Below are 11,125 nucleotides of genomic sequence, written 5' to 3'. Positions count from 1 at the left end.
ACCATGATTTTTGTGTTATATCGTCCCTTCCAATTCTTTCAGTGCAGGTCACACATTGTTTCTTGTTCTCATGTCCCACACCTGAAAAACTAAATAGGACAGGGAAACTGAGAAGAGCAATTGGGCAGCCTTTCCTCATAGACTAAGCAAAGAGCTCTGTGGCTAATCCAGTTTCTGACAGTTATCCTTGTTTGCCCTTGGCTAGGATTAGAGGTTAGATATAAGGATCAGGAATAGGAATGGGGTGGTGTGGGAGGTAAGGAAACACCTAAAATAGTAGTGTGTTAGATCAAATGGGAGAATACTTTGTCAAAGTAATGAAGTAAGAACCTAGCATATTGTTGCTATTCCTCATAAAGAAAAACAGAAGTTAAAGTCAATGATGGCCATAAGATCATGAACATCCTTGGGGGGGATGGGGTGGGAATGGATCCCAAAGGAACCGCTGGCCTCTCACAGGACTACTACATTGTTCAGTAGAAAAAGGCAAGTTAAAAGAGTTTGTTGTACAGCTATTCAAAAGATTTTTCTTTCAGAAGTAGTGAAGGACAACACCCCCATGACTGAAAGGATACGCCGTCTGCCAGCCCAGCATCTGCCTTCTGGCACAATCCCCAGGACCTTAACCTTCAGAAGCCAAAATATCTGAGAGAGAGAACATTCCCCACTTAGTAAGACAGCAAGCGTATTTGAATGATAACTAAAGTTTCCTTTTACAGTTCACATAACAGAGCTATGCTGTACCAAGGGAAAGGAGAGAGTTTCTCAAAATAAAGCAAATGATGCCTGAACAGTAAGTAAAATATGCCATGTCATTTCTGTCCAAACCTGGGAAGGTACCATGCTTTGTTACACAATTTCTTTTGTCTCCTCTGGAAAAATGGCTAAAATGTGTAAAATATGGAAGCAGCAAAATTAGTGTCCTCAAATCCTTATCTTTCAAAAGTACCACAATAATAAATGGCTCAGCTGAGACGCACTTGGAAAAAGTTTGATGCAGTATCTCTGTGTTATATAAAGTAATGATACTTCTATTATTTGAAAAGCTATTATTTGAATCTCATGGTAAGTTGAAACTACCATATAGCAAGAAAACAATACCATACATAAGGGTATTTATCTGTCCATTTATAAGGCTGCTCTGGCACAGTTAAATGCCATCTTTAGAGTGGAAGATGCAAATTGTAGTTGTTTGCGTGATTGGTTTCTTTAAAAAGATTATATGTGACAGACTTTCTGCTGGAGTATCAATCTTGCCACAAATTTCTTTGATGGGGCTCTCTGAGGCTCTGAGACTTAGCCTCAGAAAGACAAAAAGCTAGTCAAACAGCTAGAGCCGTCCAGATGGCTTCTTCTTTATTGATTAACCCACCTCTTGTAGCACAATTTCTCTGCTGCTTTTGGAAAAAAAAGATCAGAAATCCCTGTTTTGTTTCCTGTATAATTCTCCCTTAATAGTTCTTTTCATTATTCTGGAAATTAATATCAAAGAGAGAATCTGAAAGACATATATAACAGAAGGTTTGTCTCCACAGATGCAGGGGCAGGAGGGAGGGGAGTGCAAGCATCAGGCCCAAATAATGATAAATACTGTGATTTCCAAATGCACTGAAGTGAAGGAAGAGCCCGTGTGTCATCTGCAGATGTTTTACAACTGATTTGATATTAATTGACATCCATGATAGCTAACTCTTTTCTAAATCACTTTCAAAATGGAATAAATCTCCTAGTTCACCAAGCACTGCTAGTATTTAAATATTTGCCTGATGTTTTTTCTGTTCTTTCGGTCTCCCAGCTTTTTTCTAAATCTCTGTTGAATGGGGCCTGTCTTCCACAGAACATGATAGTGGTGAAAACCAGTGTTCAGCACAGCAGTTCATTAGCAAGAAATGCTAATGGGAGCGGTCAGACATTTTGCCTGCTTCAGTATAAATCCAAAGAATTTCAGCCTAATGCTCGCCATGGCCCCTCCAAGTGGATCAGCCAAAGTGTATGTGTTAGACACAAACTTCTCCACTCAGTGAGGGGAATCGGACTTTTTAACCTAAAGAAGGAGGGATGTCCTCTAAAACACATGTATTTTTTCTCAATGTTATTGCAAGTACTAGGATGTGGATTTTTTCCCTGCATTAACATGGGCAATTCTGTTCCCTCTTTTTCCAGAGTGACTAAGCCGAAATTCTCCTGCAGTTCTGCTTTGGCGTTGGAGAGGTTATGATTGTTTCTGTACAGTAACGTTCTCACCTGAATTACAGGATTTATGGAAACGTGGAAAGCATGCAGTTAAAGGCAACTATAAAACTGTTTTGGGTTTTTTTTCTGGAATTTTCAGAAAAAAAAATTCTGATATCCGAGAGGTTTAAAATCCCTTTTCCTTTAGGAATACAAGCCTATAGAAATACGCTTGGTTTTGTATGCTACTAATGTAAAACTCGTAGCATAGTAAAATGGCAAAACGGTATTTCTCTATGAAGTGAAGATAAAAAAAATTTTTTCCTACTCATGCTTAGTTTTTCCAGTGCTCTTGAAATAATTATGGAATTATTCCACCTAAAAATATTTTGACATATTCATATGCCTAAACATGGATTTAAGTGTTCTATCATACATCTCTGATACATTAATAAAAATACATCCCTTACATGTGAACATGTCCTTAAGTAGCTGCATGGTGAAACATATTTAATAATTTTTAATATATCCTGTCTTAATAGTTATCATATGTTTCATGCGACCACCTTCTACTTTGTAGCTTGGAGTGAGAAGGCAGTCCCCGCAACATTCAGGAACTGCTGTTGTACCAACCGCCTGGGTGCATTTGCATTCATTACCTTTTTGCAGTGGAATAATAATATGGAAGAGGGAAAAGGATGGGAAAAAAGCAGGTCCATGTCATTTCTTTCTCAAAGTCAAGTATATACTGCTCTCTTGTGGAACTTGTATGGTAGTTACAAGCACTGGATAAAGGTGTCCTTGCCTTTCTGACTGTTTTATTTTTTTCCGTTGAATATTACGAAGAGAGATTTAGTGCATACGATGTAGCAGTTTTTTTGAATTCTGCGATATAAATGCCAATCTTTCCTATTAATGTACTTTATCCGTTTTTTTCTTTGATGGTCAGTATTAATGGTTGACATAGCTGTGTGTGCTGGTTTTGGAATTAGATTTGTGCTGTTTTGCAAAAAACCATGCATTTATTAGTATTGGAAAATTGCCTTTTCTTCTCTTTAGGTGACACTGAAATACATCTGTAGTTTGCTCTGATTCACTCTTTTAATTAGCCTCAGTAAGAAAATAAGTGGTTTAAAAAAAGGAATGAAAACTTAGGTATTTGTCTGCATGATGTTTGTGTATAAGGGGTGTGTTGTCCAAATTATGGATTCTAAAATATTTTCTCGTTTATTATGAAACTGAGTGCTGAGTGAAATTTTTAGAATAATGTTGCAAAATATATCACTGTCCAATCAAAGAATGGAGGTGGTCCAGTCACAGAGCCATCCTCACTGAGCCCCTGGAAAGCAAAGAGCTCCACAAGCCGGACAACCTCTGAGGCCTGGTTTCCTGAGGACATCTTCTGCATGAGATTCTCTGCTTTCCTAAGAGTATGTGTGTTTGAGTTTACATTGCAGTTGCTCCGTCATTAGGAGCAGCTCTCTACCTTGCCATCTATTTCATTACAAGATAGAAGTATTTGAGGCTGTTGTCCGTCTGTCAGATGTGGTCAGAAATGTTATTTGTGATTGAGGGATAGAGAGGGAGAGCAATTTTATTACCTTATTTACCTGGAAATCGTAAGATAGATTTGTGCCTGAACATGCCTTACATCTTACATATTTTACAGTATATTTTATCCAGCAGGATCCTAAAGGAATATACACGCTACAGACTAAACTTCCCCCTTCTGGCTCACTCTGAGAATTTCTACTGCAAGCTTTATGCTTGATCTGTTTCTGGAAAGGCTACTTGAGTTCATTGATATAACACATACACAGCAAAATGCTCAACTGGAGAGAAACACTTCATTCCCTGATATAAATTCGTGCTGCCACCTCTGCTGAGGAAACAATTCTCGTTAATGCGAGTACTTATCCCTGTGAGCGCAAACGATTTTGAGGATAAGTTATGTAAAGAGTATCACCATCATTAAAACCACGCAGGCAGTTTTAAGGAGGCTGAATTTACTCTTGCCAAGTAAGCCCTGTTCAGTAAGTTGGGGGGCGGAATTAGACATTTGGCCCACTCTAACCCTTGGAGGAGTACAGCCCATTTTCAAAGGGGAGTAAGTAAGGTCCTAGGTATCTTTAGTGCAAACCGTGTTTCCATGAGGAATTACTGCAATGGTTAACGCGCTATAAATGCAGCCTCTAGCTCCCTGCATACCAGCTTCTCTGTGTATTCTCTTGTATTCTTTTGCTTGTAGACAGGATATTCTTCGGTGAAAAGAGGGAGTCTAAAGAATCAAGTCATAATCAGCGTGCTTTTGTGAGTCCTGTGAAATAGAGTGAGAGTTACAAAGGAAAAGCAAGTAGGTTTTGAGTGTACAATATTTCAGGAGAGATTGGGAGAGGGCGTTTTTACGATATTCTATTATGTCTCCTCTTTAGAGGGAGGCTAAGCCAGTGCCAAAGGAATAGTTTCCCGAAGTGCTATTTGTTCACAGGATGGATAGGAGCTGACAAGCCGACCATCAGAATGGGTTCTTTGTCCTTGGAGATCCAGGTGGTTTAACAGTGTAAAGAAGTTACATGTTTTTACCAAAATGACTGTTCATTCCTTTTTAGATAGCTTTTCAGCCCTTTCCAGTGTATTTTCAAGGGCTTTTAAAGGAAAAAAAATGAAGCAGTGTGTAAGGGGAGGGGGGTGGGGAGGTGAGGGTAAGGTAAGACTAGGTGTACGCGTGATGTGGAGAGGGTCTCTCTTGCCTTGTCTAGAAATACATTCATCCAGGGAAGGCTCAGAGGTAGAAGTAGTATTAGTATTCATGCTACATAAATAAGAATCATGGCAGAATCATGGCTATAATCAGCTTTTCTAGCAGCAGGATTAACATGGCTATATTGCATCCCGTGCGTTTCCTGAAAGCATATTTAAGGATGTAAACAGCAATATTAAAATTATGCCTGAGAGCCTTAAAAGTATTTTTTTTAATATAACATTTTGCTGTTTATTGGCTTTAATAAAATATTTGAAAACTCAGCCCTTTATGACAGGTAAAGATAATATGATAATTACCTAATGTAGACAGCAAATAACCCCTTGTTGGCATTCATTGTTATAATCTGGTTTAGCCCATGTAGATTAGATTAGATTAGAATAGAGTAGAATAGATTAGATTAGATTAGATTAGATTGATTCATTACTATTAAAGAAAGAGGAGTTATTCTTGTTTACTACTTTTGGTTCTGATTCTGACCAGTTTGTAGAGATATAAATTCAGGGCTGAGCAGAGGGGACTAATGACCTCCTTCAAGCTGTTCTAATGCAGCCCTGCGTGCAGTTGCCTCCCTCACTGCCAGGGTCTGCAGCTGTGTCATAGTCAGGGTGATGTCCACCAGGACACACCTCCAAGCCTGCGAGCACCTCTGTAATCTCTCTGCAATGTTTGTAAGGATATATTTCTTTTTGTTACGTATCTTTTCATAATTATAATTAAATTTTTTACACCTTTTGAAATAATCAGGCAAAGTATATCACTTGTTTAGCAAGTGGTGACACTTAATTTTGCCAAGAAAGGGATAGGAATAGGGAAAAGCAACTGCATATATTCTCTATTGCTTACTTGGGGGTGGAAAAAATGCTGACTTCCATATGCAGTAGTTACACTGTTAGCTTTTCAGGCAGGAAATAGGGAAGAGAATTGGCTCATGTTGCACAAATTGGGCTATAGATGTCTAATCCATTAACTCTTAGAACTATGTTGACTTGGCTGAGGTATGGGGACCTTTGGGATAAACTGGAGAATGGTACTGGCCACTCTGAATTTCCAATAAAGCTACATTGGCAGTTCATCCAAAGAGGGAAAAGTATCCACATGCAGGGCATAATGAAGTGATTATATTTTATTTGTATTACTCCTAGGAGCCAAAAGCTGGCTGTGAAATTTGATGGAAACTAAGGCCCTTGTTTTGAAAGGTTTCGCTGTTATGTGCATAGCAAACAGTTGTGCCCAAGCTGCTTTCCTGCACAGCTTGTCCTCTTTGCTGAGCTTCTGCAGGGAATAAGAGTGGCAAAATCTCTCTGCAGATTTTAGTTTCTGCAAGAATGCTGCTCCCTTTATAAGATCGGTCTTTATAACCAGGATTCACTTCTGCCTTTGCAAGTCAGTTTTCTCAAAATGTTTAATAAACTTATTAAAATTCTAGTCCTTATTCCTTTCTTCCATTTATTTACAGAAACTGCTCATTAGTGCATGTGATCATACCTGCTCCTCATCAGTAGCGTGAACTGTGCTGTGCTTTGTACCATCTCTTCAGAAAATTGCATTGTATTCTTTCCTTCTATCTTATAACTTTACTTCCATCTTCTTTTTAAAGCTTATTCATAGTGCTGAAGTCTTTCCTCTAAGTTGCTGTGTGTTCACTAAGCTTTTACCACGTGTTAATCTGATTTCAGAGTTACATGCCGATTTACATGTCAGTGTTTCTAGGGGTGCTGAATCAGCAAAAAAGAGCACAAAGGGCTGGGACAGTGGCAATGGGGATAGCTAAAGCCAGAGGAAACATTGGCAGAGCAGGGATTTGCCAGATGTACTGTAGTGGATAGTGCAATGCTGTATTCAAAGACATGTAAATGAGAGCAGGAATAGAAAAAGGAAATTTTTGTCTCTGATGTGACCTTCCTAGTGCAGTAATCTGTGTCTCTAAACCTTCACATTGCCCTGATTTCATTTCTGCATCTGTTACAAAGACAACATCTTGCGAGAATTTACAGGATACGCATACCAAAATCTAACTGCGTGTGTATTTTGGGCGGAAATGTTGATTTGCTGTGTTCAGTTTTATACAGTGGAATTGAATGAACAGGAAACATAGTTTTTAACTTCTGCTGGAAAGAAAAGGCTGAGACATTTGGCAGGAGTGCCACCTTGTGGAAGCAGAGCCGCCTCGCCGCGTCCTCCCGCGGGGCCGGCGCGGGGCTGCGGGCGGCGCGTCCCCTCCGCCGGGGCCGGCCGGGCCCGGGCCGGTGCTGTCCTCTCGGCGCTGCCCCGAGGCTGATTTAGGGGCAGCGGTTGCTAACACTGTAGATGGTTTGCCGTAAGGTACAGATACCTTGGACAAAAACGTGACAGTATTTTAAAACTTACAAGATTTGCTTAATGTCAGATTCTGTTTGATTTTGCAAAAGGTAGCTCTCTCATTATGAAGTTGCTAGCTGATACCTCGTTACATTTCTCCTCCCTCCTTGCCCCCTCAGTGACTTTTTTTCTTTTTTTCCCTCTGCATCTTGCCTTCCATAGTTAACCCTGTAGGATTGTCATCTCACCATAGCAGAGGGCATTCCTGTATCAGTAAGGGGATAGTTCCCCGGAGAGCCAGACGAAGACACTGTCCTGTTCCTGCCAGACCTCCAGCTTGCAATTCATGCTAAAGCGCAGGGTTGCAGAAACTCAGGTATTGTGGTTAGATGGGGAGGACTGGTCAGACTGAAGGGGTCCCTTGCCAGGAAAACAATTAAGATATCATTTTATCCCATCCAATTCATGGATGGGATAAATATTCATCACCCAGACCTGGTGACAGATACAGCGATAGGATTTTTCAGATGCAGCCAAGGTATTTTCATAAGGGAAGCCTCAATATCTTTCAGGCAATGAGGCCCTCTGATAACCGAATGTGAAATATTTGCATTACCCTTGTGTTTATTTCCATTCTCATTTTCCACTTTTTTCCTTCTGAAAACACATAAGCTCACACTGGCTGGAGTCTTATGAGCTTTGTCTCTTTGTTTTATTACCTACTGCCAAATACTCTTCTCTCCTCCTATTTAAGTCCAGTGCACATTTCAGCATCAGCGCTGCTAGGCATAACCAGCTTGGCAAAGTTTGTTTTAGCAGCTATTTACTGTAATTTGAGGGAGATTTGAGACACTTTGGTTGTTTGACAGCTGCTTTGCAGTCAATCAAAAGTAGAGACGTAATTTAATTCCAGCGTCCTCTCCAGACAAATCCTTTGAAACCACTGTTATAAAGTAGGAATAGCACAGATAACAGAAAGAAGCAGAGGACAGGACAGACGCCTCAGTTGTGTAGTTTCCATCCGAATGTGTGCCTTGTTCATTATTCATGTGTTCGGTACAGGAGCTCTCATACCCATCTGTTACTAAGGAAGGAATTGGAAATAGCTGTTGTGTTGTTGCACGAATGCTGGCATGAAGAAAGAGTAACAAAAACTATGGTAATGGTGTTAATAATTGCAGATTCCATATGTATAAATACAGCAGGACTTAGTTTTCTAGACAAGGTATCGAAGTTATTGTCCCATATGTTTCTCTGTTGCATTAACTTTCCTAGGTCTAATCTGTGGTAAAAGGCAGGTTTAACCTGCCTAGACCCGTTAGAAAATTCATCCTCCCAGGACAGCACAGTGACCACCTCGCATCTCACCACTTGTTCCAAAGTAGGTCCCTCCTTGTTCTTCACTTTAACTTGGTACACGTGAGGCTTTTGAATGCATCCAGCTTAGTTGTCGTGGGTTTTCACTCTGAGTTGTACTGTGCTTAACATTGATAGTAAAAAGAGATGTTACTTTGCTTGGTAGTGATTGCACTTTCATTTCTGAGAGAGGTATTATTTGATTTGTAAGGTAAGAGAAACATGACCATAAACACAGGCAGACCTCTTCACTGATAATGTCAAGCTTAAAAATAAATGATGATCTTTCTGTCACTTCAGCAAATGACTAACTGCTTGTCCAGAGGGTGTAGCTACTTTGGCAGGCCCCCCAAAAATGCAAGGCAGAGCACTGGACACCTGGCTACCTCCTGGGGACTCCTCCATACTACTCCTAGGTATTGTATGCTTTCTGTTATTTTGCAAAAGTGAAAATGTGGCTGTTACAGTTAGGTCTTCAAAGGGGAAGCAAATGCCTTTGAAAATGTATTGTCATCCTCATATCCAAGTTCAGACCTTACATACTCCAAAACTGACTAATGTCTTGGGCTTAGGAGTATGTCCTGGCTCAGACAGCTGGCACCCTCTTTGCAGTTGCTCATATATCCATTTATCATTTATTAATGGTATTATTAATACAGTTTCCAGAGCTAGTCCCCTAGCAATGGATGTTGGACATACACAGACTAAAACCAGCTTATATATGTAGAAAGTTTCTGATAAAACACTTTGTTCTTCCTCCCTGATCTTGTACCAAGACATTAGAACACACTAGTAGTTCCAGTGCCTTAAGACATGTATGTATACAAGCAGACCAGTTTTAAACTATAAGTACATTTTTCAGGAGTCCAAAGTTTGTAATAATTAGCACTTGGAAAATTCTCTAAAGTTTTTCACCATTCATATTTTTATGTGCAAAGACTAATGTTTATACTAAAAGCTCTGCTAGAGATTCATTGCTTTCATTTGCACCTCTATTTGATTAATCTTTTTTCTTGGATCATCACTTTTTTTCAGCAGTTACGGTTCTTTGCTCTTAATCTAGCATCTCTGATGTCCCACTTTGATTCAAAGAAATGAAAGTTGGATGGCAATGTTTGAAAAGGTGTTATTCCTGTTAAATGATGAAGTCATTCTGGTTCAGATTGTTCACTGATAGGTCTCCTTTTGGCTAATTGGTCTGATGACATGTAAAAGTGTCTAGAAGACATCACAAAAGTGACAGAAAAAACATGCCCCCAATTTGTTTTAGTGTTCTGGTAAACTTTTCTGAAGTTTCTCCTTTCTTCTTTTTAGAGCTGTAAACATCAGAAGGAGGCTTTGTTAAATTGCTTTTACCTCAGACTACAGAGGGCTTTAATGGAAAAGGGAAAAATGTTTTAAACTGTTGAGTCTTTGTTCTTTTTCTAAGGGAAGAACATTGAGAGTCCACACAATGGGATTTTAATAACTGGGCTTATTACCTTCACAGCAGTAAAAAAAAACAGGGTACCTGGATTTACTGAACCTGCTTAAAAGGATACTAAGCAATTCCATACATTATGTATTTGAAAAAGCACATAGAAGTATAAATATGTTATTGTCAAAGTGTTAATCAGTCCTATAGAACATACCTATGAAGTCTGAGAAGATATTCACAGACTCTTTCTATTTTGCAGACTTTCAAGGACCACAGTGACACCTGGAAGCGTAGCTGCATTTCTCTGAGTATCTGAGTCAATAATGGCATCCTCTGGAGCCCTTATGGATCTATCTGTGCTAATGATGGACCATGACTAGCGCATTTTCTTCAAGACTGAGAACAAGCAGCATGGCACATCTTGCATTAATAGAGCTGCATTTCTCCATTGCCTCTCCTTTACCCACCACCAAAAAACCCCTCAGTGCCCAGACAGGCTTTGTGCGTACTGCCTTTTAATGGCTGTGCTGTGCCTCCGTGTATGCATTGCCTGGGGAAGTTCTGACTGCCACAGGGTGAGCCGTCCTTGACATTCAGTCCATGGCCACTTCACTTACGAGGTGGCATGTCAATGTATGCTGTACATAGCTAGGGTAACTTTTCCATAAGAGTGAGCAGGAGAACACAGATATTCACAGTATATGTTACCATATGTACATGCCAAGGAAGGTATGTTCCACTTTTTTTTTTTTTAAAAATCTTTTAAGAATTACAATTAATGGTGTTAGGAAATCAGACATAGCAGATCCTCTGTGACCTTGATTTTTCTATTTCTCCCCTTGTAATTGAAATAAATGCTTCATTTATTGCCCTCTAAATTAAACAGTTGTCAAGATACCATGGTATTCTCTGTGGACTCTGTGTTGTAATCACCACTGATGAATCTGAAATTCTCTGGTATTGCCTCTGGGAGGAGATGGTTGTGGGTTTTTTGCACCAGTCTGTCCATGATCTGTGAGTACTCTCATTTCTTCCTGCTTTTTATTGTTTCTTCTTGAAAATCATTAGTGTTGGACAAGAAAAACATGCAATCTTGAGAGTTCTCTGTGTCAGGCTTT

General features: G+C 39.7%; 1 long non-coding RNA gene across 1 annotated transcript; it reads left to right on the top strand.

The window, feature by feature from the left end:
- The first annotated feature begins 3,229 nt into the window (after positions 1–3,229).
- On the top strand, positions 3,230–10,902 carry LOC142078319 (uncharacterized). Its single transcript, XR_012672176.1, has 4 exons — positions 3,230–3,602; positions 8,510–8,615; positions 8,891–9,006; positions 10,267–10,902. It is a non-coding gene; the product is annotated as an uncharacterized LOC142078319 (long non-coding RNA).
- The last annotated feature ends 223 nt before the right edge of the window (positions 10,903–11,125 follow it).

Source organism: Calonectris borealis, chromosome 2 (assembly GCF_964195595.1).
Source record: "Calonectris borealis chromosome 2, bCalBor7.hap1.2, whole genome shotgun sequence".
Classification (NCBI taxonomy): domain Eukaryota; kingdom Metazoa; phylum Chordata; class Aves; order Procellariiformes; family Procellariidae; genus Calonectris; species Calonectris borealis.
Note: the sequence above shows the minus strand (reverse complement) of the source record. Positions and strands in the feature narration are given on the sequence as shown.